The following is a 6,027-nucleotide window of genomic DNA, read 5'->3' as shown; positions in this document are numbered from 1 at the left end:
ACCACTACCCCGAGATCAAGAGTCGCATGCTCTACCAACCGAGCCAGCCAGGCGCCCCCGTTCTCATCATTTCTGATTGTAGCTTTATTGCGATGATCCCATTCCATCTGTGTTTTAATATTCTAGACTGCCGCACATCTTTTGTGGGAGACAGGTGGGGGATAAAGAAAGAAGAGCAGAAGGGGCACCTGGGTGGCTCAGTCGGTTAAGTGTCTGCCTTCGGCTCAGGTTGTGATCTCAGGGTCCTTCTCCCTGCTCAGCGGGGAGTCTGCTTCTCCCTCTCCCTCTGCCCCCCTCCCGCTCATGCTCTCTCTCTCTCTCTCTCAAATAAATAAATAAAATATTTAAAAGAAGAAGAAGGAGGAGGAGGGGGAGGAGGAGGAGAAGGGCAAATTCCAGTGAACTTGGGCCATTCCTGAACTCTCAGATTCTAAACCCAGCTTGACCAACTGGCTCACTGGGTGTCCTTGGGCAAGTCACTTTAGAGACCTGTCATTGTTGGGAAGTGGGCCGCTTGTGGTGTGTGTTCTCTGCTCTCACTCTGACCCCATCGCGCCTCCCCCGATGCAGGAAACAGACGCTGAGTTCAGGGGTGCTGCCCATGGCCACCGGCTGCAGGTGCTCTGGTCAGGTGGGCCTGCGGTCAGGCTCCCCCTGCCTCAGTGAGAGAAGCCGCCGCCCACCCCATGCAGGGCTGCAGTGAGGACCGCTCCTCGTCCTGTTGCAGACCTCGCCCATGACACTAGCCCCAAGGCTTCTGTGACTGACAGCAGGGCCAGGGTCCTCCTCCGCGCCCAGGCGCTGGGCACCCCTCGCTGGTAGGCATTCCCGTTCTCTCCCTGACCCTCTTCGCTCCTGCACGCTTTAGTTTTGTTTAGTTTTGTTTGTAAAGTTGGGAGCACCAACCTTCTTGGGAGCACCTCGGACCAGATGCTTTTCTCAGCTGAAGGCCTGAGTGGAAACTTGGAAAGGAAACTGTGAGCACTTTTTTCTCTGAGTCTCTCCTGGCTTTCCTGTGCAGCCAGCCCATGCCCTCAGAGAGTTTCTTTTGCATGTGGTTGTTAAACTTTGATTCGGTGACTCATGCTGGGGTGAAGGCTTCACATCTGCCTCCCTCATTTGACTGCTTTCTTCTTTTCCTTTTTTGTTTTCAATCTCAAAGCAAAACTACCTTGGCAGCTGAACGTGACTCTGGCGTCCAGGAAGGGGAGCTTTGGCATGAAGTGCCTTCTCATGGCCGCGTGGCCCAGCCCAGCTGTGCTCCCCCAGCTCGGGTGACACCTGGCTAACTGGGAGGAGAGCTGGGGGCGTGGAGAGGAGCACCAGTGCCCACCGTGGGGGGCTGGAGCGACGTGCCCTGCTGGTGAGTGCCTGCCCTCGGCCATCTGTCAGTGTGACAGGCCCTGTGCAGACTTGGGTCCAGGGGTGGAGGAGAGAGACAGAACATAGCGGACAGGGGGCAGGTTGGAGGGCAGTTCTTGGATTAGCGTTATTCTGAGCAATTTGACTTCCTGTGCCTTACATGACGTTAAGTACGCAGATAAAAAAAATTAGGTGAAATCCTTGCTCATTTTAGCACAATTTTGTTTAATTTCAAGAGGGTTTTTGTGGAAGAAAGGTTAATTGGAGGGACGCTTCCATTTAAATAAAAACTCCTGCCGTGATCTTTGAAGATATTTTAATTTTATGAAATCAGAAGGTCTAGAACTCTCGGGCACATTTTCAACCTGTCTCCAGGCTCTCAAAAGCATCTCTTAGACTAGATACTGGTTTGTGGGTGTCTAGTTTCCTGGCAGGTCAGGAATATTTGGCTCTAGCCCCAAGCCCCATCTCCCCCTAAAGGATGGCTCTGTGGGCTTTGAGAAGGGCCATGAGGACATGGAAATAAGTCTTAACCGCAGGCAATGAAGACAGTCTTGGCTAATTCTCTATGGCCGTTAGAAACCTCAGCCATGCCTCCAGGATTATGAAGTCCTCTCCAAGGCCAGGTGACGCCACCCAGGAGCTCTGATACCTGACACGTGAACAGGTTGAGTGTGGAAGATAGTAGAGGGTGGTTTTTGAAAAACTCTGTTTCAGAGTTGCCCTGGGGTATGGATCAGGGCTTGTGTGTATATCCCAAGTAACCTATAGCAGTACAGAAGAGCAAGGGACAAGTTCAGGGAGGAAACAAAAGTCCAGGCCACCCAGGCTCGCAGCAGCACTATTTGCATCGGCCAAAAGGTGGCAGCACCCCAAGGGTCCATCTGCAGGTGAATCGATAGACACAAGGTGGTCTCTATACACAGTGGAAAATTATTTGGCCTTAAAAAGGAAAATTCTGACATATGCTTGCAACAGAGTGAACCTTGAAAACATTATGCTGAGCGAAATAAGCCAGTTAGAGAAGGACAACTACTGTATGATTACACTTCTGGAAGGTACCTGGAGTAGTCAAAGTCATAGAGACGGAAAGTAGCAGTGTGGTTACCAGGGGCAGGTGGGGGAGAGAGGGTTGGGAGTTAGTGTCTAATGGGGACAGGGTTTCAGTCTTATGAGATGAGAAAGTTCTGGAAATGGATGGTGGTAATGGTTGCTTAATGCCACTGAACTGCACTCTTAAAAATAGTTACTATGGTAAATTTTATACTATGTACAATTTACCACAATTAAAAAAAAAATTATAATGCCCTTTAAAAATCCCCCAAAAGCCAGGCCCAAAACACGAATCTCGTGGGCTGAAGTTTTTGCCTCTCTGTGACTTCCCCAAAATCTGACTGACAACTCCACTGATCTGAGCTGAACCAGAAAACTGCACGGATTATGTTCACAAGAGCTTTCTCCCCATCATGGGGGTGACTTGTGGCTGTCATAACGTGCTGGATTGCTCTGGGGCTGGCAGAGGTGAACAGGAACAGGATTTGAGGGTCGGGGCAACGGGATGAATGCACGCATCCTGGGCTCGCCTTGCTCTGTGGCCCCCTGAGCAGCCCCGGGCAGACCCTCTGGGCCAGGAGGTAGCAGGAATCACCACCCACGGGAGTCTAGTCCCTCCCATTTATTAGCTGCGGGACCTGGGTAAGTTGGCAAAACCTCTCTTTTCTTTAGTTTTCTTACTTGCAACATGAGTCATGAGGTAGCCCTTTTCCGTCTCCTACAGAGGTCGGGATCTTCAAAGATAATATGCAAGGAAGCGCCTTCTAACTGTAAAATACTGGGTACAAGTGAGCTGCTGGCTCTCTTGTACTCTCTTCCTCGGGGGCTCTTCCAGTCAGAGGCTACAGACCTCAGCCTGGATGGGCTGATTCTAGGAGGAACGGGTCTGCTCTGATTCCCATCGTTAGAAAGTTCTCCCTCCCCTCCCTCCCTCTTCCTCCCTTCCTTTCCTGCTCTCCTGTGAGCCCACCTCCAATGTCGGATTCAAGGATTCAACCTGAGCTCCTCTCCACGGCTGCCTTGACCGCTGACCATAGGGAAGTGGTAGGAGGCTGACCACTGTAAGAGGAGACTGAAGATTTTCAAAGTGTTACTAATTCATCATCTGTGCTGTTGGTGACTTCCAGGCAAGCTGGAGGAAGAAAACTGAGATGAAATTGTTCGTACTTTCAGGACTTAAAAATAGAAAGGAGCGAGAAGCTGCCGGCAATGTTGTCGCTCAAGGGGAGGGTGGTGGCCTGAGGGCCAGAGGAGGCTCCTGAGGACAGTGATTTTAAAGTCTCAAGGGGGCAAAAGAAAGCCTCTGAAGTAGGTGGATTCTTTCAGTTAATTTTGTGTAAAAACAGCTCTCCTGTCGCATGCATAACCTTTCAAAAGTCTCTTCAGAAAAGGAGCTCTTTTGGGGCGCCCAGCTGGCTCCGTCGGTGGAGCGTGCAACTCTTGATCTCGGGGCTGTGAGTTCGAGCCCCACGCTGGGTGTAGATATCACTTCCAAAAAATAAAACCTTAAAAAAAGAAAAGAAAAGAAAAAAGAAAAGAAAGAAAGTAAAAGGAGCTCTTTTGGAACCTGTGGGTGCTGAGGAGAGCTGCCGAGGATGGGGCCTCACGTGGCCGCTCTCATTCCCGCACCCCAGGTGAAAGCCCCACGTCCCAGCCCCAGGTCTTTTCATTTTGAAAATGTTTCCGATGCCGTCATACCAGACCACAAAGTTATAAAACAAGCATGGACTCTCCTTGCAGCTGTTACTTTGTGACCGAAGCGAAGGCACCCAGCCCAGCTGTAGTTTGGTTTTTCCATTTCTGTAATAACAAGATGTTACCTCCATCTTGAACAAAGTCAAAGCAACACGTTACTTTTGCCGTCTATGAATCCTCGGTCTCTGCCCCTTACTGACTATATAACCTTGACCCTGTGCCGTGCGGAGCCTCAGTTTCTTCACCTGTGAGAAGGGAAGGCTGTTATCTCTCTTCTCCCCCACCCCCAGGCATGATGGGAAGTCAAGGCAGTCTCTAGATGAAGGCGATGTGGAAACACTGAAGAGCTCCCTGAACACAAACTGCTGTGTTCATGCTGCCCGTGCCAACCTTTGTTCTTTTTCCCTCTCTCTCACTTTCCTTCCCTCTCTCTTTTCTTTCTCCCACCCCTCCTTCCTCTTCCCTTCTCTGTCTTCCAAATCAAGATAAGTGCCCCGGCTTGCAGAAGCAGGGAGGGGTGGAGGTGGGGGTGTAGCTGGGCTGGCAGGATTGGGAAGGACAGGGGTGACAGCCAGGTCAGGTCTGGGGCAGGAAGGGGCAGGCCTCCAGGCAGAGGGAGGAAGAGCCCAAATGTAGCCCGTGGGTCTTTCAGAGACCGTGAGCAGCGCTTGCTGTGAGGCTGGCCCGCCAGGCTGGGCGAGGGTCCTCTTCCTCCATGGAGACCAAACCAAAGCTGGACCCCAGCCCCAGAGAACAGCCGACCTGAGGGGAAGGACTGGCCGCTGGTCAAGGAGCAGAAGGTGAAGCTGGACTAGAAGGACATGGCCGAGGGGGCTGGGGAGTGGGCCAGGCCCGGTGGAGAGGGCCTTGCCTGTCCTGCTCAAGAGCTGTGCCATTTACTCTGTACAGGATGGAGGGACAGAAATCTTGGTCCGTGGAAGAGCTAGATTAGTGTCGTGGTGGATGGGAGTGTGGTGAGGACGCCCCCCAGGACCCCCCCGGGAGGGATGCCACAGCTCTTCCCCGACTGGGAAAAGCCAGCTTGTCCTTGGTTGTCCAGTTCCATGAGGGCCTTTCTGGCCTTTCCTTTCCCCTCAAAGGAAGATAAGTCATTCCTCACCGGAGTTTTGAAAGCACCTTTTTTTTCTATTTGAAAGTATTGTGCTTATTGTCATGATTTATGGCTTGTTATTTACATTTTTGGTCTGTTTTCCTGAATAGGTTGAGAACAAATTGAAATTGGACTGTGTTTTAGTTTTTATGGACCTGGGTCCCAGCACAATGCCTGGTGCCTAGCGGGCGATCAGGAAGTGTTTATTACATGATGAATGAATGATGGATGAATGAATGAATGAACGAACTAGGGTGCTGTTGTGAGTGTAAAGCAGAGGGGGTGCTTGTGGAAAATGTCCAGGAAGTAGAAATTGTCCAGTTGGGTGTAGAAGTGAGGGAAAGGGAAGAGTGAGAGGTGACCTTGAGATTTCTTCTTGGGGTCTGGAGGATGCCATTCAATGAGATGGGAACCCAAGAAAAAATATTTGAGGAGGGAGGATTATTTTCAGCTTTGGGCATCAATTGAAGAAAACTCTGTTGAACTTCCCAATATACTAGCACTGTGTCAGGTGCTGGTGATTCTGAGGCAAATAGGTGCAAACCTAGTTCACAGTTTCTTGAGATACAGATGCATGGCAAATCAGTGTGTTCTAACAGAGGTGTGAGCTAAGCGCCTGGTAGACAGATGACCAAGCCACTCCTTCTGTTTGTGGACCCACGGGGGACCACTCTGAGTGGCATTTGAGCTGAATCTTGGAGTTTGCCAAACGAAAAAGAGCATTCCAGGTAGAAAGGAAAGCGTATGCAGAAGCACAGTGACGAGAACTTTCTGGAATGCTTGGGGAGTGGGGGGAGGAGGTTCAG

The 6,027-nt window shown here is 50.9% G+C and overlaps 1 protein-coding gene across 1 annotated transcript in view; it reads left to right on the top strand.

Moving 5' to 3' along the window:
- The first annotated feature begins 688 nt into the window (after positions 1-688).
- Positions 689-6,027, top strand: part of ZC3H12D (zinc finger CCCH-type containing 12D) — a 29,002-nt gene continuing 23,663 nt past the window's right edge. The window contains exons 1-2 of the mRNA XM_040627944.1: positions 689-818; positions 1,163-1,363. The gene's annotated coding sequence lies outside the window, so the exon portion shown is untranslated. The remainder of the gene's footprint in view (positions 819-1,162; positions 1,364-6,027) is intronic.

Source organism: Ursus maritimus, unplaced genomic scaffold (assembly GCF_017311325.1).
Source record: "Ursus maritimus isolate PB19 unplaced genomic scaffold, ASM1731132v1 scaffold_13, whole genome shotgun sequence".
NCBI lineage: Eukaryota > Metazoa > Chordata > Mammalia > Carnivora > Ursidae > Ursus > Ursus maritimus.
The sequence above is the reverse complement of the archived record's forward strand: the minus strand, read 5'-3'. Positions and strand labels throughout refer to the sequence as shown.